The sequence below is a fragment of the Phyllostomus discolor genome, chromosome 4 (assembly GCF_004126475.2).
Source record: "Phyllostomus discolor isolate MPI-MPIP mPhyDis1 chromosome 4, mPhyDis1.pri.v3, whole genome shotgun sequence".
Lineage (NCBI taxonomy): Eukaryota > Metazoa > Chordata > Mammalia > Chiroptera > Phyllostomidae > Phyllostomus > Phyllostomus discolor.
Window position 1 is genome coordinate 137,550,208 of NC_040906.2, and position 22,394 is coordinate 137,572,601.

The 22,394-nt window shown below is 36.4% G+C and overlaps 1 protein-coding gene and 1 long non-coding RNA gene across 29 annotated transcripts in view; one reads left to right on the forward strand and one right to left on the reverse strand.

Annotated features, from left to right (window-relative positions):
* RIMS1 (regulating synaptic membrane exocytosis 1) overlaps positions 1-22,394 on the forward strand; it is a 420,732-nt gene that overhangs the window by 122,502 nt on the left and 275,836 nt on the right. The window lies entirely within an intron of this gene.
* LOC118500246 lies at positions 1,291-22,106 on the reverse strand. The gene is made up of 3 exons (XR_004902800.1): positions 21,954-22,106; positions 14,021-14,022; positions 1,291-1,300 (listed from the first exon to the last, which is right to left on the reverse strand). It is a non-coding gene; the product is annotated as an uncharacterized LOC118500246 (long non-coding RNA).

The window sequence follows — 22,394 nt, forward strand, 5'->3', positions numbered from 1 at the left end:
CTTTAAAAAAGAAATGTTTTTTTAAGTCTATTCAGTTTTCAACAGCCTGCAGATCATCTTCACCTAATGGTGGAGTACATCCACAGCTTTCCACTTAATAAAAGTAAAGTAACTTAAGTCAAATAACATTCTTCCAAAGGCTGCTTTATGCCAAACAGTGTGTTGGGCACTGTTCCTTCAGACTGTCTTAAGTCTCATAATAATTCTGAAAGAGTGGACTATTCAGTGTCACCTAAATAATAAGTGGTAGAGATGAAATTTGAATCCAGGTTTCTTAAATATTTTGTCATTTTTACTATATGCTTTTGACCTTTACCTGAGGCTGTTATGTATACTTGCTCCTTTGAATTTGGTTGTCCTCAAAGATACAGCATGATGGTAGCTGTGTAACTCACTCCCCGTGTGAAGAGGTGAAGTGACTTACCCGAAGAGGTGGCAGAGTTGAAATTCAAAAACAGCTTAACCTCTATGTCCTATGTGTGCTGCTTCTCTAAAGTAGGACGAATAATTTCTGACTAATTTTTTCTATATCTTTAGATGATATTTTAACCAAAACGTGATGTTAGTAATCTGTCATATATCATTAGTCTGTCAATATTGTACACAGAAACATACCTACTCTCATTTTCTAAAATAATCTTCTATCTAGTGGAACTGCCAGGTTAGTTGTACTAGATAGAAGATCCCTGGCTAGGACCCCTTTGTATTAGTTATCTGTTCCTTCACTCATATAAAGTACCCAAAATATAGGGACTTGAAACAGCTATAAACATTTATTACCCTTGATGGCTTCTATAGGTCTGGAATGTGAGGGCAGTATGTAAGTAGGTCATTTGTATAACAGAGGAGCAGCAGTGTGGGGATAGCCCAGGTGTGGATTCTCTCCTGAGGTTGAAGTTAGGTGTTAGCTGGTGCTACATTCAACTAAAGCTTATGAGGGCTTTAAGATCCACTTCCAACATGGCTCCACTTACACAGCTGACAAGTGCATGCTAAAAAGTTGGTTCCTCTACAGATGGATCTGTCCATGGGGCTGCTTGAGTGACTTCACAATGTGGCAGCTAGCCTCCACTGGAGCAAGCAATCTGAGAAATCAGAATAGAAAATACAATGCTTTTAAGACCTAGTCAAGGAAATCATATACCATCACTTCCTTGGTGTTCTATTGGTCATACAGGCCAGCTCTGACTCAATGTGGAAAGGGACTGCATTGGGCCCAGATCTCAGAGATGGAGATTCTTGGTGATCACCTTGGAGGCTGACTACCACATTGCTCAGGAGAAACAGCAGTATTTTGTCACTTACCCAGGACAGAGAGACAGTGTGTTGTGTCTGAAAGCACAGATATGCTCAGATAGGGCCCCTGTTATAAAATATTTATGGTTCTTCATTGAGAAATGAACAAAGTATAAATACCTTAGCTTGGCATTACAAGCTCTCCAAAATTCTGTTTCTAACATACTTTTCCACTTTTCTTTTTAAGAGGAATAATCTACCCATGTGAGGCCCCATATAGGTTTCAGGAAGTCCCCAAAACTCAGGAATTATGTGAAAATGTCTATAGAAATATACCGCATTTTTCGGATCATAAGATGCACCTAGGTTTTAGAGTAGGAAAAAATTGTTTGAAGCAAAAAATATGGTAAAATACTTAATAACATAAATAACATAATATTTCACCAATGTAAATGTAAATAGAACTCAAAAGCAGCATTAACAACCATTATTCCTCCCAAATTTGGAGGGGTCGGGGGGCAGGATGTGCATCTTATGGTCCAAAAAAATATAGTATGTGAATTTTTGTCTTCTTGCTGAGAAATTTACTAGATTTTTAATTGTTCCTCAGAAATAATTTAAATGACAATTGCTACATGAAATCTCATCTAATAAACAGAAAGACCATTCCCACCCTCACGACCGCACCCAAAACTATATAGTGTGTTGTTTGTGTGTGTAATGCTATATTTTGCATACTAACTTTTATCACCATTTTATGAGTTCATGTCTTACCTCCCAAAAGGATCTCTAAGGCTTTTGAGGGTAGAAGTCATTTCTAAATTATTTGACTTTCCCAAAATGTTTGTTTTTCCAGTTCCAGTAAAATGTGTTTGTTTAGAAAATTTGGAATATGGGAAATGAAATAATAAAATAATTCCCATCTATCTTCTGCAGTTTAAGCTCTAAATTTGATGGGAAATGGAAAACAATACATTACTGCATTTTAATCATTTATACATGCAAGCATGAATGATTATAAATATATTAATTTATTAATTTTGACCAATCTATTTGGAAAGGCAGATTGCTTTATTGTAAAAAGTGACCTCTTATTTTTATAAGCATTCTAAGACCAAATTAGCATTCTTCTGGTTTATTGACTACCACACAAAATCTGCTTTATATCAGAAGTGGATGAAACCAGAATCTGGGCCCAGGAGACTTTGTGGTTCATTAGCTTGGAAGATTTAAATTGCCAAATAGGTCATACGGTCCTGTGACTGAAGCAGACAACCTCTGCCTCACTGAAGGGGCAACCGTGAGGGTAAGCTACATAAAATGATAAATTTGACCACATGTCTACCACAAAAACTTTTAAAGATTAATATAACACATATCACAGGAAGCACGTGGGTATGCCCTCAGAGGATGTAAATAATACAATTCAAACAGCTTTACTTTTCCCTGGTAATAAGCTAATGTAAATATCCTTTTGTTTTCATAGATGCAGTTCTATCTCCCTATCAAATTCTTAGAAATGAACTAAAAATATCATTCTGTACTTAGGAATTTACACTTGCCAACCTCTTCATTGATAAGAAATGTCCTTGGTCTCAACTTTTTTTGTTGATGACCTCTTACCATCATTAAGTTATCACATGAGACTATATCCTGTGCTCTAATCCAATAACAACTCCTTTAATTTTTTTGTGATTTTTTTATGGAAGTAGAGAAGATTTTAGAAACTCAATGATTATCAGATTTACTTTGCACAGTTTGGATTACAATATACTTATTTCACAGATGCTCAAGGTAGTATTAATAATAGTGGTCTTCATTTGTATCTTTTGCTGTGCTGTTGAGAGAGTAAGTGTACCTGAGACAGCCATTTTCATTTCCATATGTATTTGTTTTTGCTTAGTTGGAGCAACATGCAAAATTACTTCTCTTTAGAATTCAGATGAAAGAAAAGGTATAATAATCAAACAGATACACACCAAATTGAATAGGCTATCAAATTATTGTAAAATGTAGGAAAACATATTCTGGATTCTTACTGGATGTGTTAGGTATAGTGATTATTTAACACAGCCAAGTAGTCACCAGTACTTGTTCTTATCTGGTAGCGTAATATCAATTTAGTGAACAGAAACTTGGAGCCCAGTGCAAGTCTTACTTTCTTGACCATAATATTTCTACTGTAATGTTTCTAAAAAGACATTTAATAAAAAGTAGATATTCAGATGTTTCTCAAGCTATTAAGTATATTGACTTAAAAAGTCCTTTTAATTATTTGATTGCTATCCTTATGCACAGATTTGTACCTAAATAGAGTGAATAGAGTGATGAAAATAAAATTTTGATTTAGAATTTCATAAAATTTGGGGATCTGTATAATCTGCTATCTAGGCCAACAATGGAAGCTGAGTAATGTCTGAGAGCCTTGTCCAAAATCAGTATCATTTTCAACACAATGAAAATGAAATGCTTCCTTTCTCAGCTTCTGCATTATCACACTGGTGATGAGTTAACCCAACATTTTGCCAAGTACCCTTTTAACAAGACAAATGAAAGCATGAATATCTAGCAGTAATATTAGTTGAATCTGAATATATTAACATAGGATATTCCTTAAAATATATTAGAGATTACAAATACTCAAAATTCTTATTTTTTCACCAAACATATAGACTCCTTAGGGACATCTGGATTCTGAGAGAGTAGCCTGTGTAAAAGTAGAGATTCAATAAACATCCATGTATTATTCACATGGATGAGCCCATTCCTCTATTAGAACCAGCTGAACCAAATCTAGACCAGCTTACTTATATTCAGAAACACACAATAGTGGTTTTGAAGAAAATTGAGAATGGAGTTAGATATTAAAATGATTTCACTTGGCCCCAAAAGACTTTGTAAAATTTAAAATTTACAAGTGTGTTCTGCTGAAATTATGATAAAAATTTCTATAACATTAGCATATGGATATTTAAAAGTAATGTATCACCTTTTGGCTCTCTGAGCAGCACCATGGTGGTGGGCAAGAACAAGCGCCTGATGAAAGGTGGCAAAAAGGGAGCAAAGAAGAAAGTGGTTGACCCATTTCTAAGGAAGATTGGTATGATGTGAAAGCACCAGCTTCAACATGGCCCTTCAACATAAGAAATATTGGAAAAACACTAGTCACGAGAACTCAAGGAATCAAAATCACATCAGATGGTCTGAAGGGCCATGTATTTGAAGTGAGCCTAGCTGATCTGCAAAATGATGAAGTTGCATTTACAAAATTCAAGCTAATTACTGAGGATGTTCAGGGAAAAAACTACCTGACTAATTTCCATGGTGTGGATCTTACCCGTGACAAAATGTGCTCCATGGTCAAAAAATGGCAGACCATGATCAAAGCTTGTGTCAATGTCAAAACTACCGATGGGTATTTGCTTCATTTATTCTGTGTTGGTTTGTGTTGGTTTTACTAAAAAAATGCAACAATCAGATTTGGAAGACCTCTTATGCTCAGCCTCAACAGGTCCACCAAATCCGGAAGAAAATGATGGAAATCATGACCTGAGAGGTGCAGACAAATGACTTGAAAGAAGTGGTCAATAAATTGATCCCAAATAGCATTGGGAAAGACAGAAAAGGCTTGCCAACCTGTTTATCTACTTCATGATGCCTTTGTTAGAAAAGTCAAAATGCTGAAGAAGCCCAAATTTGAATTGGGAAAACTCATGGAGCTTCATGGTAAGGTAGCAGTTCTTGAAAAGCTACTGGGGATGAGACAGGTGCTAAAGTTGAATAAGCTGATGGATATGAGACTCAGTCCAAGAATCTGTTTAAATTAAGACACTTAATGTTGGCAAATAAAAAGGCCTATTTGTGAAAAAAATAAAAGTGATATATCAAAGAGTAATGGAAAAAGTATAAATTATAATTGTTATATAAATATTTTCGATTGTAATGACATTTTCCATATTTTTGCTGTAATTTTTAGATGTTTTACCATCCTTTCTACAATATGGCTTATTCATTTTTCTTAACATCTTAGATAATGTGAACAGGCCGTTGAATCCAAAATACATATGATCTGTTTAAACATGATACATCATATAACTAGAAAAGCAAAATTAAAGAGGTGTTACTTTCAGTTGCTCACCTGTTTCCATTACTATTTCACCAAGTAGATCACAGATCACAGAAAGGAAATTTAGTTCAAAATTGCCTCTAACTGTTCTGTTGCTGAGAAAGAGGCATGCATACAAAATAAAAAGCACAGAAACAGTTTAAATATACTTTCTGTTGATTTTCAACTTTGGTTCTATTATTTATCTATCTCATTCTAACTAGTCTTATATGAAAGCTTTGAGATCTTGTTGGAATAAAAACAGATAAATAAAATAATAACAATGCATGGCCTGATAATTTTAGGAACTTTGTATCTTGTGACCACAGAATGTTTCCTTGCAAACCTTTAGGTTACTCGTGATCACTCCCACGTGAGCAGAGATTACACAGATGGCCATAAAGAGTAGTAAGAACAGACTAGAAGAAGACAGCTTGAGGATGCATTAAAAGAAGTGCTAAAAGAAGAGATATCACCTCCAATGTTCTGTCTGGTAGAAGTGCAGGAATTTTAGTTCTACCACTTCCTCTATATCTTTAGCAGTATGTAAATGATTAAATGATACTCTCTCAGAGACCATTCCCCATTCTTTACCCTCCAACTTATCTATCCAACAAATTATTTTCATTTATGTCTGAGAATAGCAGTTTATGTACATGCAAAAGTATAATTTGCCAGTGAGTCTAAATAAGCAAGTGTTATTCTTGTAACTTGGACTAAAAATATAGAAGATGTTCCTCAATATGGAAAAGTAATTACAAAATTCTGATTCTATTGAATTGATGTAAACTAAAACCTAGGAGGAAATAATTAGATAGGCACAAGCTTCATATGGGTAAGTATTCAAGGAGCAATAAAAATAAATCTACAGCATGGTCTGGTTTTTGAAGTATATGGTGGTTATTGCTAGACAAAGGGGAAATCTGCTTTGAATGTCAATATGACACATTTGTGGTGAAATCCTTAATCTTTAATATCTATTCATTTCAATTCAGTCATTTATTACTCAAATGCTTATTACTTGAGCATTTTTTAGATATACAGCAACATAATCTGTTACTAAGAGAGAGAGAGAAAGCAGAGCAGAAGAAAAAGCCTTTGCCTTTGAAATTGTGACAGTAGAAATGGAAAGAAGTAAGCATGTATATGATTAATTAGAATGCATAAGCAAATGTTTGATAGTATAGCCTCAATGTTGGCTTTAAGAGAAAACAATGGTGGATATACTGAAGGAAGTCCCTTGTAAAGGTTCCTGTTGGACCAATAGTGCATTTGTACTGGAGAGGAATTGGGGAAAAATCTGAAGTGTAGAGAACGATGCAGAGAGCAAGCAAAGGTGTACAGTTAAGAGAGAGAAGGAGGGAGATGTCTGGTGCAGGGTGTATGCTCACATGGAGGTGTGTGTGCATGGAATATGTGCTAGGGTATTTCTGGCCTTAAAAACAACAGATCATTCTGAATTAAAGAGAAAGAATAGACTGTATGGGAGGACTAAAAGTAAAGCATAGACCTTATTCTTTATCAGTGAGAAGCACTTTATAACATATTCATGATTTCCTCAGTTGTTCCGTATGTTGAATGTTCAGATTCCTCCCATAGACTCTAGCTTCTTAGAGCTCTCTCTATAGTATTAGCATCTAGGGTTTGGAGCCTGACTGTCCTGGAGCACTGGACTCTCATTTTAGCTGGAAATGGAATCTTGGAAGGGAAGACAGGATACCCCTGGGGCATCATGGCTTTGTATTTATTCATGAGGGTTTGTTTAAGGGAAGTTTTATTTGTATAAGTTCTCTGTAAACAGAAATACATAATTGTATTTCTCCCCAACTTTTTAAGAAGGAACTTAGAATCTTTAAGAATAAAATGTGTAAATCATAATATAAAGTGACAAAGTAGAATCTGGATGAAACACCTTGTGTATCAAATGTGTATCTATGGTCTATGTCTCTGGTTATTTCTCTATCTCACACGACGACTTATGTTCTCATGTGTTCATTCAGAGGGGTCTTGGATATGGTTATGAGTGGTACAGTTCCTATTCACAAAACTATCTTTGCTTTCTAGAGGAAAACAGACATGTAGATTCCCAGGTCTAACTAGTAAGACACTAGCTACATGGGACTATTGTAGGGTACATAAAAAGCAGTATGGAGTTCCTAAAGAAGAAACAATTGACCAGTCTATAGGGATTTGTACAGATGGGGTGTCAAAAGGCAAAATTTTCAGAGAAGAGACACAGGATTTGGGTCCTAAGAGATAAGTAGACGTTTTCCAGGAAGTGAAGGAAAGAATATTCCAGGCTTGCCTGACTATCCTGTTTATTTGGTAACTGACTCCTGCTTTTTCCAGGCTGTTTTTTTTTCCGCTTCTGTTGCTTTTTTTCTTGTACACCTTAGATGCATAGCTTTTTAAAAATTATTATTATTTTTTTGTCAGTGGATCCTTGTTACCTTGCATTCACTAACCATCCACACTGAAGTTCTCCTGGAAGTTGTGTGTTTAATGCTAACTTCAGTGGGCAGTACAGAACTTTGCTGTATACTGGGCTCTTATTTCACCACATGAGCTCCTGCCTATTGCTTACCTTACCCCGGGCAGGTAGTGTTTTATGTAAATTGCCTAATTATATGATCTGGATTGCTAACTGTCATTAAAGTCTATTCTTAGGTATCTTGGACTTTGTACCATATGTCTCTTTTCAATGAGAAATTCCATGGATTGTATCTTACCTCAAAAATAACCAGATTCTCTTGCTTTTGTTTTTCATGTACTCTTCCTCTTTACTAGTATTCTAATCATTAAAGAAAAACCCTTCAGGGATTAAAAAACAGCAACTTTGTGAGGTCTGATTTATAGAAAAAGATTTTTAAAAAGATTTTACCGCCTGTAGCATGTTTGCTTAGTAACCCAAAATGCAATTTAGTCTTTCTCTATATAAATGGTAATTTGGTATTGGGCAAGCACACATGTCTGAGAAACGAGAAAAATAAAACGATACCTCAGGCTAGCATTTCTCATGCTCACTCAGTGATTCATGAGTTCTAATGATTTTCTTTTGGTTTTGTGTTTTTACCTCAATTGAGTGATTCATTTATCAGTAGAATTCCTAGATAAAACAAAGGTACCCAGTTTAATTTAAATTTCAGATAAATAGTAAGTAATTTGTTAGCATGTTCCTAGGTTTTATTACATGCCTAAAAATTTTAGGAAGTACACACTTATATTAAAACTCATGTCTCAATAAGACATACTAAAAAGTTATTCATTGTCTATATGAAATTGCAATTTAACTGGGTTCAATCTGACAACCCTATTTATTAGTAATAAAGATTAGTATTTGTTAAATCTGGCAACCCTATTTATTAGTAATAAAGAATTAATTTCTCTTTTTCAGGATGAGTCATAATTAAAGGGCATTTTCCTGCTACAGACTTGGGTGTTTTGAGTCAGTGTTTCTCAGACTGGGTGACTGTGAAATAACTTTGTTGACCCTCAGAGATGACTTTTACCTTGAATGGGTTTCTAGATGTCTGCTCCTTACTCAAAATTTTAAAATAGTTCTTTTAACTCCCTCTGTAAAATTTTTCTTTTATTATCTGAGTCATTATTACATAGAACAGAGCAAATACCAGGAGACTAGAGATTGGGAATTTGGAGCTCAAGGAATAGTAAAGATCTTTTAGTTCAAATAATTTTACTATAGTCAATGAACAGAGCCACAGCGTTGATGTTAATTGACATATTAATAAGTTAACAAATTTTAATAAGCTGAGAGTGATCCACAGTCTTCCAGCTCTTGGTCCTAGCTATGAGATATATAAATATGAGGGTGTATGCTTAGTCTTCCACAAAGCAGTTAGATGAATAGTGTTAAGTAATTAAAAGGAGGAAATTAATTGAATGCAATATCCTTTTTAAATGTATTGGTTTGAGTGTTATCAACCATAACTAACAATTTCCAATAGCACTAATTGGTTACTATACTCTACCAGTCTTCCATTGCCAGTGTTTAAGAGCCATTATCCATACTGCTTAGTTTAGATCCTTGCCTCATCACCAATTAGCTCTGTTACTTTAGCCAAGAAACATCTCTGTTCCTCAATATCTTTATCTGTTAAAAGGAATTATGGAAATGATAGCTAAATCAAAAATAATGGTAAGAAATACATGAGAATAGATGTAAAGAATTTTTAACAATATCTGACACTGGTAAGGGTTACCTACAGTAGTGTTGTTACCATCCCTGGTATTGTTAGTACATCAGATAGCCTACAATTGGTGAGGTTAATTTCCTGACATCTGTCAGAGTAAATATGATTAAGAATGCAATAAAAAGCTTTCAGTTATAGATCTTTAGGGATTTTATGATAGGTCTAAGGTTATAACATGTAGTGTTTTCGAAGTAATTGCTGTAAATTTGAAAAAGGCAATGGATAGACCCCTTCCTCCAACTTTACCAACTAAAGGCAAATAAATATCCAAGTTCCTTTCCTATTGCCTTCAGTGATATATTTGAGATTCAGCCCATGTTTTCTTTTCATCTTTCCAAGATTAATTAGAAAAATGTGCCCACAATAGGAAATTAGTATTTAAATTTGTGAGATTATGCAATCATTTTAGAGATTCCGTGTGTATATAATAAAGTATATTTTATTGATTATGCTGTTACAGTTGTCCCAATTTTTCCCCTTTTCCCCCTCTATCTGGTACCACCCATTCCCTGCAGCAATCCCTCCCCTTAGTTCATGTCTATGGATTATGCATATGAAAGCTCTTAGGCTTCTCCATTTCCTATACTATTCTTAGCCTCTCCCTATCTATTTTGTACCTACCAATTATGCTTCTTAATCCCTGTACCTTTTCCCCTTCTCCCTGCCTTTCCCCTCACCACTGATAACCCTCCAAATGATCTCCATATCTGTATTATGCTCCTGTTCTAGTTGTTTGTTTAGTTTGTTTTTGTTTTTGTTTTTTAGGTTCAGGTGTTGATAGTTGTGAGTTTGTTGCTATTTTAATGTTCATTGTTTTGATCTTTTTTTTTTCTTGAATAAGTCCCTTAACATTTCATATAATAAGGACTTGGTGATGATGAACTCTTTTAGCTTTACCTTGTCTAGGAAGCACTTTATCTGCCCTCCTGTTCTAAATGATAACTTTGCTGGATAGAGTAATCTTCATGTTAAGTCCTTGCATTTCATAATTTTGAATACTTCTTTCCAGTCCCTTCTTGCCTGTAAGGTTTCTTTAGAGAAATCAGCTGACAGTCTTATGGGAACTCCTTTGTAGTTGATTTTCTACCTTTCTCTTGCTGCTTTTAAGATTATTTCTTTGTCTTTAACCTTTGGCATTTTAATTATGATGTTGTCTTGGTGTGTTCCTCTTTGTGTCTACCTTGTTTGGGACTCTCTGTACTTCCTGGACTTGTATGTCTATTTCCTTCACCAAATTAGAGAAGTTTTCTTCATTATTTTTTCAAATAAGTTTTCAATTTCTTGCTCTTCCTTTACTCTTTCTGGAATCCCTATGATTCGGCTGTTGGCACTTTTGGAAATTTCCCACAGTCATCTTAGTTGATTATCATTTTTTTATTTCTTTTTTCTTCATTCTGTTCTAGTTGAGTGTTTATTTCTTCCTTATGTTCCAAATTATTGATTTGAACCCTGGTTTCGTTCCCTTCACTGTTGGTTCCCTGTGGACTTTCCTTTATTTCGCTTAATGTAGCCTGCATTTCTTTTCTTATGTTTTTGTCATTCTTAGTGAATTCTCTGAGCATCCTTATTACCAGTGTTTTGAACTCTGCATCTGATAGATTGGCTTAGTTTCATTTAGTTCTTTTTGGGGGGTTTTGTTCTGTTCTTTCATTTGAGCCATATTTCTTTGTCTCCTCAATTTGGCAGCCTCCCTGTGTTTGTTTCTGTATATTCGGTAGAACTGCTTTGACTTCCTGTCTTGGCACACCTGTTCCATATTATGGGGTGGGGCCTTAGGTAATCTCCAGGGTGGGTAACCTGCTTCACTGCTCTGTGGCTCAGTATATGGGGGAAGGATCATAAAGGGGACAGTGGCACTGTCTGGCTCCTGGAGGCTTGCTTGGCACTGGCCACATTTCTAGTCATTTCACCTACTTTCTATATGTGGCTAGCACCCTTCTAGCTGTTGCCTCAGTGGTGGCTCCCAGAGTGGATGGGTTTGCATATATTCTAGGGCCATGAGGGCTCTTTCTACAGACTCTCCTGAGAGACTGGCAGTTTCTTCTGGCACCCCAACTCCCACTGGTTTTTATAGCCAGAAGTTAGCAAGCTTTATTTTCCCAGTGCTAGAGCCCTGGGCTGTACGGTCTGACTGGGACTGGAATGACTTGCTCCCCGGGTATTCCATCCAATTTTTATCTACCATATGTGAGTGTGGTACCACCCATTCAGCCAGCCGCCACTGCTGCCCCCTTGCCAATGCCATACTGTGTTCTCTCCACCCCAGTGCCTCTACCCCTCCTGCCTGTCTGGATTAATATGGCTTCTTAAATCCTTGGTTGTAGGACTTCTCTATAGTTTGATTTTCTGGCAGTTCTGGGTATTTTTTGTTTTGAGGTTAATTGTGATCCTTCTTATGGTTGTGCAAGAAGGTGAAGCATGTCTACCTATGCCTCCATCTTGACTGGTAGCCTATCCTCATTTTTTGAGATTATTTATTTTCTTCTTGTTCTAATTGATTTTTTTTCTTCCTTATATCGCAAATCATTGATTTGATTCTTGGCTTCATCTACTCCACTGTTGATTCCCTGTAAAGTTTTCTTCATTTCACTTAGTGTAAATTTCATTTCTGCCTGGGTCTTTTTTTATACAGTTGAAATACCCAGTGAGTTCCTTGAGCATTCTAATAACCAGTGTTTTGAACTGTGCATCTGATAGATTATTTATCTCCATTTTGCTTAGTTCTTTTTCTAGGGTTTTGGTGTGTTCTTTCATTTGCATCATATTTCTTTGTCTCCTCATTTTGGCAGCCTTCCTGTGTTTGTTTCTGTGTATTAGGTAGAGCTGCTTTGTCTCCGTCTTAGTAGGGTGAGCTATTATAGAAAAGTGTACCTGTAAGTTGGATAGGGTGGAGCCTTAATCACCAAGGTGAGGCAACCTGTTTGAACCAGGTTGATGGAGTCTCAAATATGGTCTCACCACTCTGTGGCTTTGCATGGGGGAGGACTCAGAAAAGGGACAATGGCTGCTGTCTGGCCTCTGGAGTTTTCTCTGAGAGGAAGCTGTCCCTTGGAAATTGCCCTCATGCCAGACACTTCAGTTTCTTCCTGTATGCCACTGGTGTCCTTCCAGCTGCTGTTCTGGTGATGGAACCCAGAGGGAGTGATTATGTTTAAGTCCTAAGACTGTTGTGGGCCCTTTAAGAGGAGATGCTTGAGAATCCAGCAGTTTCTTCCACTGCCCCAACCCCCACTGTTTTTTACAACTAGAAGTTATGGGAACTTACCTCCCTGGTACTGGAATCCTGGAATGGGTGGTCTGGTGTGGGTTGGGACCCTTCATTCCTGGGATATCTCTACTGATTTTTATCTACCAGATGTGGGTGTGGGACCAGCATGTTTCACATCTGTGAATCTCTGTGTCTCCTATCTCCACCCTTCCTACCTGTTTGGATGAATGTAACTTCTTTAATACCTTGGTTGTCAGACTTTCATACAGCTCAGTTTTTTTGTTGTTGTTGATTCGGTGTGATAGTCATTCTGTAATTTAGTTGTAATTGTTGCTGTGGTTGTGCAAACAGGTGAGCCATGTTTGCCTGTGCCTCCATCTTGACCAGAAGTTCAGAATTTCCTTACTTTTTCAAAAGTTGTTGATAAAGAGGAATCAAATGGAATAATAGAGAAAGACAGAAGTTTCTTGGTGTACAATGATGTCAAGCATGTCTTCTGTGGAAAATCCTACCAGTTCATTGTTTCACATATCTGTGTGTATGTTCATTTATGCATTCCTGAATGTATCCATGCATCCATTCATTGGCGAAACATGAATTGAGGACTACAATCTATGCTAGTTATCAGAAATACAAAGACAACTAGGTATAGTTATTGAATTGCTGTCCTCTGTTTGAAAATTGTATTAGAACCTACAAGATGATCAGATCTAGTTCTAGTCTCAGTTCTGTAGGTCTGGCACTGAAAGAAGTCCAATAAAATGTTGCAGAATGTTACCACCTGATAATTGGGCATCAGAGCAAATTATAATTTTCATATCAGCAGTGGCCACATCTTTAACACTCTATACCCACTGTGCCTAGCACAGTGCAAGGTATAGAGTAGGTAAATAGTTGTTTATTTGTAGGTAAATAAATAGGTAAGCAGGTAAATGAGTATGGTAATACCAAGATATAGGCTTTAAAAAGGATTGTGTCATATAGATTCAAACATACTGAAACCATCTAAAATTGTCACTCATATACAAAGCTTTTCTCAAGCTAGAAATTGAAATGTCCAACATGGGAATTTCTAATGGGGTAGGAGACTGGTATAACCTCTGTGTCTGCTTTTAGATCAATAAATATATCTTAACCTGAACTTTCTCCTAGCAACCGGTGTCTCAGAAGAGGTATCACATACAGACCAGAAACAACAACTGTGATTCATGTAAACTGGCATATTAAGATGATGAAGTACTTTGCAGCTATCTGGCCCACAACTCTTTGCCAATATAAGCCCCTATGTGATCTGAGTTATGCATATTTGTTTCCCATTCCAGCGGCAGTTTGGAGGTTAGGAGGTGGGGGGAGGCAGGCAGCCTTCTGTGTTGGCATGTGGTTGAAGTGACAGGAGGATTTTAGCAGCTCCGTGGGTGGGTGTTCAGGGAGCAGGTGGCAATGGGAGAAGGAAGTGACTGTCAGGATTTGGTGGCATTTGGGGGTGTGTATAGGCAGGCATAAAAAAAGAGTTGGGTATTCTAAAAACACTTTGGTATTCTCATAATGAGAAACGTAATCCAGGGCATTTGGTGTTCTAAGCACAGCCTTTCAATTTGTTATTCTGTGAAGAGTTTCCGGAAATGAACCCAAAGAGTTACAGGTAAATTAGAGCAGAAATCGGGTTTTTTTAGACTATCAACAAAACCTGCACGATCATTTGACTTTTGAGGCAATGCTTCGGCAGTTCAATAGTAGGCCTTTTTATGTTCTTATTTTCTTAGAGAGGAAACCATTTCATCCTTGGCATTTCTGCTGTTGGTTGATTTGAGAGACCTAAATTGCCTCATAGAAAATGAAACTGTTTCAGTATTTGATTGGAGCCACATCACCAGCTAGTTACCTGTAGCATGCAGCATCACATTGCAGAAAAGTCTGAACTGTACCTAGGACTGCTCATTTCAGGAAATCTGGGCACTCTGACTTGCATAATAGAAGAGCTTCTGTTATTGATGTGACCAACATGATTCCAGCCTCTTCTGGGACGTGGAGAGAATAAGTTTTGAGTCAGTTCTCTGTTGAACAAACAAACAAATAAATATTAATTTCTACCCTCCCAATTTCCAAAAAGACAGTATGGAATTCTTCAGTGAGGAAGGTCAAACAACAGAGATATGAAAACCTCAATACATTAACCACAATGGCATTACAAGGATATTTCTAAAAATGAATAGTCTCTTTTTCAAATAGGCTTTTGATAAGCTGTGGTCATTTGTAAACATTGTCAACTCAGAACCATAAAAAAGACAGCATTCAAAACCTTTAGGAAAACCGTTCTTCAGAATTGAGTGTAATGTTTAAAGATAAGGAAGAATATTTTCAAATGCCCAAGTCACTTTAAGGACATGATAAGGCTTAAACACCTTAAATTTAGAAGTTCAAACATTCACAAGCTCATGCTGAAATAGGAAAAATGGGGATTTAAAATAAGTGTGTACTTAGACATTTATTAATCAGGGATGTGAAAGGGGAAAGAATCAAGGTCAGGTGTATGGTAAATCAACAGTTGGGTGGAAAAGCGGTGGTGCTAAGAGGGAGTCCACTGGCATATTTGTGCCAGGACGAACAGTGTTTGTGGCTCACGTGCACTGTAAATCATGAGGGCCTCTCTTGCTGTTCTGGGTTTTGCAGGAATCCCCTGCAAAGGGATGGAGAGAGCCCTGCCATCGCTTGTGTTGGGATGCCTTTGTTACCACAGTGAGGTTTTGCCCTGTTGCCTGGAGTTGGATGGGTTGTAAGAGAATTTGTATGCAGTGATTGTTTTAGAGTGTCTTTTTCATAGGTGTTTTCTAGTATATGTTTATGTTATCATTTGAAATAATGGTTTCCGTTAATTAGAAGTGATATTTGAAAAGAATTTGGCATAGCATTTCACTGGGAATTCAAAATGCAAATAAACTTAATTTGACTCTTTCTAACAGTTCCAATGTAGTTTAGGAAAGGTCTTTCTTCAGAAAAAATCATTTCTTCCCCGGAAACTCCATTCATGAAATGCTTTCCAGTAAGAAGAAATACCAATATTTTTTAGAAGTATCGATGTGTGTTAGCAACATACCTATTTTGATTGTCTGTTGTAAACATACTATTAGCAGGATCAGTCATATAGAAATTAATGACTTCTACATATTTTTCAGCAATGAGAAACAAGAAATATGAAGCACATTTCTCATACTCTTACAGATTCAGAGAGAAAGTGTCATTTTTTTTCTAAATGGGATCTTCCTTACTACCTGACATTCATTTTGACAGCATGAAGAAACTGCAAATGTGTAGATCATGTACATTGTCAAGTATATTGACGTTTTAGTGGGACTCAAATAATCTTGGTATTCAGGTAGAGCTGATGGCTTCATTTGCAAGTGAGCCATATTGTTAAAATCTTGTAACACTTCCTGACCTCTTGGAAAAAGATCCTTTCACTAAGTGCCCCCAAAGTGTCCCTGCCTCCCAGGCACGAGGACTCTGTGTGATCTAGCATCTAAAGGAGTTTAGAGCACTATAACTTTGTAGCAGACGCTCTATCTGTTTATGTGATTTGGGCAGTAATTAGTTTGCATTTTACCAGCAGAACATGATTAATTTTAATAAGCCAAATAAAGTTTTAACCCAATGTACGAGTATTTTGTGTCAACTAGATGTGTTTAATATAAGTATAGTAGTTCAAAGCATTTACAGTTCTTTAACACACTGATATAACTAATCAGGCATTCTTTGGTTGGCAAGCTTAATGAACCCACTAATAAGGAAGGGGAAAGAAATATTATATCATAAAATTACCACCACACTTCCCCTAAAGTTATCTTCACTCTTTTTTGCATAACCAAAGAATATAATACAGAATTGTTAATTTTATACTCACAGAGACTGCAGATTATCATTGCTCATAGCGCATAGCTTTTAATGCTAACCCAAGGAATATTACAAAATAGTATTTTTGGATTGTCTTCTAACAGGCTCTATGACATGGAATAGAAAGTGATTACTAACTGTAAATTTTAGTTTTTTCCTCTGCAAAATGAAAAGTAGAACTAGGTTGTCTCTACAGTTTTCTAAATTGTATTTTTTATGCCTCATTTTTTCATTCACATGGTTATTCTATTGGGAGACTGGAAAAGATAGACCCTGGTGTCCAGTCACTGTTTCCCACCATCTGTTGCCTGGAGCTACATGAGAGCAATAACAAGGCTTAACAAATAATAGTCACAGGCTTTTCTGGGCAACCTGACAATAGCGGGATGTTTAGAAATGCTTGTTTAGATTGCCATCCCTAGCATCCAGGCCAGCACTTGTATTTTGCAGGTTGGAAGTACTAAGCCCTGAGACTGACTCCTGGAGTCAAGGTAGAGATTTTCTTGAATTACAATTTAGAAGGCCTAGAGTAGAGCAGCAACACAAGAGAGGCTAGGCGGGGCTGCCTGGGCTCTCTAGAAACAGTATAAGAAAGACGGGAGCCAGTGCAGGGCTGCTGTCACCTCACTGGAGAGTCAAACGAAAGAGAGCCTTGGGGACAGGGTCAGGGTCAGCTGGGGCCAAGCTGCTGCTGCCCAGTGCTCCCCTGGTTGCCAGTCTTGTGGGGACCCTGAGAGTTTAGGAGAAAGAAAATTCACTCTAGAAGGAGATTCGAGTGGTCATGCTCCAAGGAGGGTGTACACTGGCTCCTTTGTGTTGAGGGGTTTTATCTTCTTTCCAAAGGTGGAGATTTTAGGGGAGGTCTAACGAGAGACCTCAATAGAATATTCATCAGCTTTTCCAGGTGTGTCCTTTCAGGGTTGTGGTCTCCACTGATTGATTGGTCAGCATCAGGAGGTCTGAACTACATGGCCAGTGATATGTCAGGGGAAGAGAGGCCACCCTGGGGGTGAGATCCAGCACTAGTTTTGCCTGTTGCTAGGCACCTGTGGCTTTCCACCCTGGTGGCCTTCTGTATGTCTGCGAATTGCTTGGCCAGTTTGTTCAGCTGCCTCAGTTTCCCCATTTCACTTGCCCAGGAATTTTCCTAGCTCTTACTAACCTGTTTCAATACTTTCCCAGACATACTGGACTAACCTTGTGCTCAGGCATGTGTATGCCACCATTCACACACACACACTTTTCATGCATGTTCATTTCTTTTTTTAAGTACTGGTGCCAACAAGTCTTCCTAGATTTTTATTCATTTTTGGGCAATTCAGAGAGATTTTGAAAATGCATCTGACTTAATAAGAGAGTATAATGTGAAATCCTATAAAGCTGTTTGGGTATATATTCCAAATAATAGCAAAAATAATAGTTTTTTTCTCGATGACTTAAAATGGAAGAATGTTTATTTAAAATCAGAGGAATAAGATTCAGCTCTTCTTTTTGTGAGATGATATATCAACTTTATGCTTCAGGCTTTACTGATATGTGTGTGATGTCTGTTTTACTAATGTACTTTAAGTTATATCATTACTATTATTAATTTTTCCTGTCTCATATGACATGGCTCCACTCCCTGCGGGCTTGTTCCCCTTCTCCACACCGAAGCATTCAGGGGCCAAAATTGACTAGAGCCTATGCATGAGTTTGAAGGGAGTGTGAATTCCTAGAATTTAGGTATTTTTATTGCTTGCTAAGTATATACACAGAGTGCTATGCAAGCACCAAACACACATCTTCCTTGTTTGTCACCCTTTAATCTTAAACACAATCCTGTAGGGAAGCTCCTTTTATCATTTTAATTTAACAGATGAGGAAACTGGGCTCTTGCAAACAAAATGTATAAATAGCAGAGCAAGGCTTCACACCAAGACTTACCTTACCTCAAAGTCCAACTCAACTACACTGTTATTCTACCTGCCCCACAATAAGAAAGTCTTTTATAGCACTTGTAGCTCAAATTGTCAGGTGTTACTTTGCATTGTATTTTGTTTTCCCATAGTTACAATGTTTCTAGGTATCATAAAAACATCCTTTCTAAAAGAGCATGTGCTAAGACAATAGCACATATAATATTGTCATTAGTTTTATCAAAAATTTACTAAACTCTCACTCTGTCAGTCCAGATCAGATACAGTATGAAGCTGTAGTCTTCACCTGGGAGAAAGAGGCTAATGTTGGTTAGTCTTCCCTACACATAACCAGTAGCTTAGATGAGAAATCCTGCCAGTCAGAAGCAGCCCTCTTATGGAGAAAGACTGTGAATTTATTTTCACAGAAGTATCATTTAGTAGCTGTGCCTTAATATTCTGATGAGTTCCTACTAATGTTACATACAAAAAACGTTTTAAAACTCTAGATGAATAAGAGAAAAAAATTGTTACTCCTAAACTCACCATCCACATATAGTTAAGTCTTAAAAGTATATATGGTGTATTTTATGTCAATCAATATTCTTGTACCATATTATATTTAACATCTGGAAAGTTTGTCACTGTATAGGTGTGTTATAGTTCATTTCAACATTTTTTATCAATAGACACTTAAGTTGTCTCCAGTTTTCCCAAATATTAACAATGCTATATGAAACACCTTTGTGTCTCCTCTATATGTTGCATATTTTAATTTCCTTAATTGAGGTTAACATGATATGTTTAGGGATTACAAATAAATAACAATCTAATATAATCTATCTCAAAGAATGCTTCTAATGGAGCTGTCTCTTCCTTTCATACTATAAAGGTCCTTAGCAGGGGTCCCAGCCCCTCACTTTCCCCTGTGTGGGACTCCCTCTGCATTACCTCCTGAGCTCCGCTTTCTGTGTCCCCACCTCCAACCAAGTCTGTGGAAAAATTGTCTTCCTAGGTTTACAACACCATACTTAATGACAAAGTTAAACCTATCTTATTTCAAAAGAGATGTTGATTTCTCCACTTCTCACTACGCTACAGCTAATAACTTTAACACACAAGTATAGAAAAACATTAGAACAAACTTGAACAATTATCGATGCAAAACTTGTTGTTTGTTTTGATCATGATATTCTTCCCAATATTAATTCAAAGCCAACTGAATCATATGCTTATGTATAACTGCAGTTCTGGTGACATAAATAGAAATAACAGTCCCCAAAGTGTAAGGCAGTAGCTAATTTTATCTGTCTCCTAAAGCTTTCAATGAAAAGTGACACCGCCAATACCTTTGTCTCTCTGTTAACATTCTCACATGTAGAACTAACTAGAATTTTAACTTCCAGTCCATTCTCAATTGTATATTCTACCATCGAACTAAGCTTAAATAAAAGGCTTTACACAAACATTAAAAAAAGAAAAAGAAAAATTGTATTCCATGAAACTGGTTCCTGGTGCCAAAAAGGTTGGGGACTGCTGGTGCTTAGCATTCAGAACATAGAAATATACTTAAAATGGGTTCAGAGAATTTCTCAGATTTCTCCAAGTGGGTCTCATGTAACAGCTAAAGAAGGAAAATAGTTTATTTGAAATTATGTTTCATATCCAATTCAGGTGTTGTCTGAAGCTTGTCTTGCAGGTGATTTTTAATTGTTAAAACTATTTCTTTTCAGTGTTTTGAATATGGCTTCTTTTACTTACTAATCTCACAGCATACTCTTTCAATCAAGTTTTTGAGGTTATTGTTTTATATTTTACTCCCATACCATTTGGAGAAATTCTTTGAACCTGTATTTGATTATTGTACTCTGTTCTGCATGTTAAGAACTTTTATAATGTGAAACGGAAAGGCAACTCCATTAGAAATGATCTTCGAGATAGGTTTTATTAGATTGTTATTTATTTGTCAACTATAAACACAGCAAGTCAACCTCAATTGAGGGAAAAAAAATGCAACATACAGAGGAAGCACAAGAGTGTTTTATATAGCGTTGTTACTCATCTGGAAAATTTGGGGGTAACTCATTGTTCTAACGATCAGAAATCACCCACAAGTAAAATGCAGACGACACCTGAATTTAATACGAAAATGAATTTCAACTTTTCTACTTTGCTTCTTTAGCTTTTACACTACACCCACTTGGTACTAATTATAATTTTTGCCATGTTTCAATTTATCTCAGAATCTGTGGCGTGTAATGCCACAGTCGGAGAACACACGCACACGCAAGATCATCTTGCATCACTGATACTGGGAATGCAAATAAGAAATTCCTGAAAGGGCAAGTTCCGCTCTGCCAAAACAATCACCCTTACAAAAGAAGAGAGAGAAAGGGAAGTAATAAAACATGGAAGTGTGAACAGTTGTCATTTTTATCTTTCTACCTTAAAATCTAGAAAAATTCAGTTAAAAAATTAAACTGTTGTCCCTTGATGTTTTGCACGCACTATAAGACACTTGGAAAAAGTTCCTGATGACCTGTGAGTGTGAATGAATGTCAACATACAAATTGATCAACATTGAAATTGGGTGTGGTTGCACAATAGAGGTTTATGTCTAAGTCATACATCTTTTTTTTAAGGGTATGTTCTGTTGAAAACGTTTGGCTTAAATCTAAAATTCTCTGTTCCTTTGAAAGCATTCAATTTAACAATGAACTTGTCAAATATAACCTGACATTGCTTTTAGAAAATGATAGGATATTATTAACTAGAAATTTTCCCTTTTCTATCTGATTACTACACCTCAATGCTATTTACTGATGTGATTATTCCTGCTAATTAAGCTTAAATAAAGATGTAAGTTTCAGAAACCATAAATCAGATTTCAATGAAAAAAATTTCAAAATTTATATTATAGTTTATATGTACATTTTAAAAAGAAATACCAATTAAACATATGAAAGAGAAGTAAAATAACCCATAATATAATCAAAACCCTATAACCCCTATGTGTATATTTTGGTACATAACACTCCAGATATGTACATATACTGTTGCTTTTCCCGTTTTTTTTTTTTCAGATAACAACATGTAATTAATACTTAAATGTATTAGTAAATAATCTTTTATAGAAGCACTTACCACAAAATGTAGACTCTGTTTATAAGACATAATGATTAATGCTCAAAAATAAATAGGTTTTGCATTAAATAAGTCTAGAAAACTTTTAAAAGTTGCCAAAGTAATTCAGTGGTAAACGACAGCTGGTTCTGAAACATTTGGATATTCATATGAAAATAGAAAATAATTTGAATCTTTACCTCACACCATATACCAAAATTAACTTAAAATACATCATATACCTGAGAATAAGAGTTACAACTAGGAAAATACTAGCATAAAACTGATGTGGTCATTGGCGAGCAGTGTCTGCGGTGTTGTCGCTGAGACAAGACAGATTCACATGGACTATCGAGTCCTGTGGAGGAAAAGGGATGGCAGGGCCACTCTCTCAAGAGGAGAGTGCCCTGAACCTTGCCTTGACAAGCTTTTATTGCTTTTCTGGGCACATCACATGGAGGATGCTCCTCATTTACTATGCACAGGTTTGCTTTAGGTGGTTACCTTTTATAGAAAACAAAGGAGAGGATGTTGTTAATTATATCAAAACAGAAGGATATTTGCAAATGTAAAGGGAAAAGTGGTTGAACTGGTTATACTCTTCCTTGGAAGGTTTAGCATAGATTTTAGGAAATTACTTTAAAGATATGCAGTAAATGTTTCCTGCCTCCATTCAGGGTGAGGGATTTTTAGCGAAAAGCAAGTCTCAAAGTGGCCTAGGTACA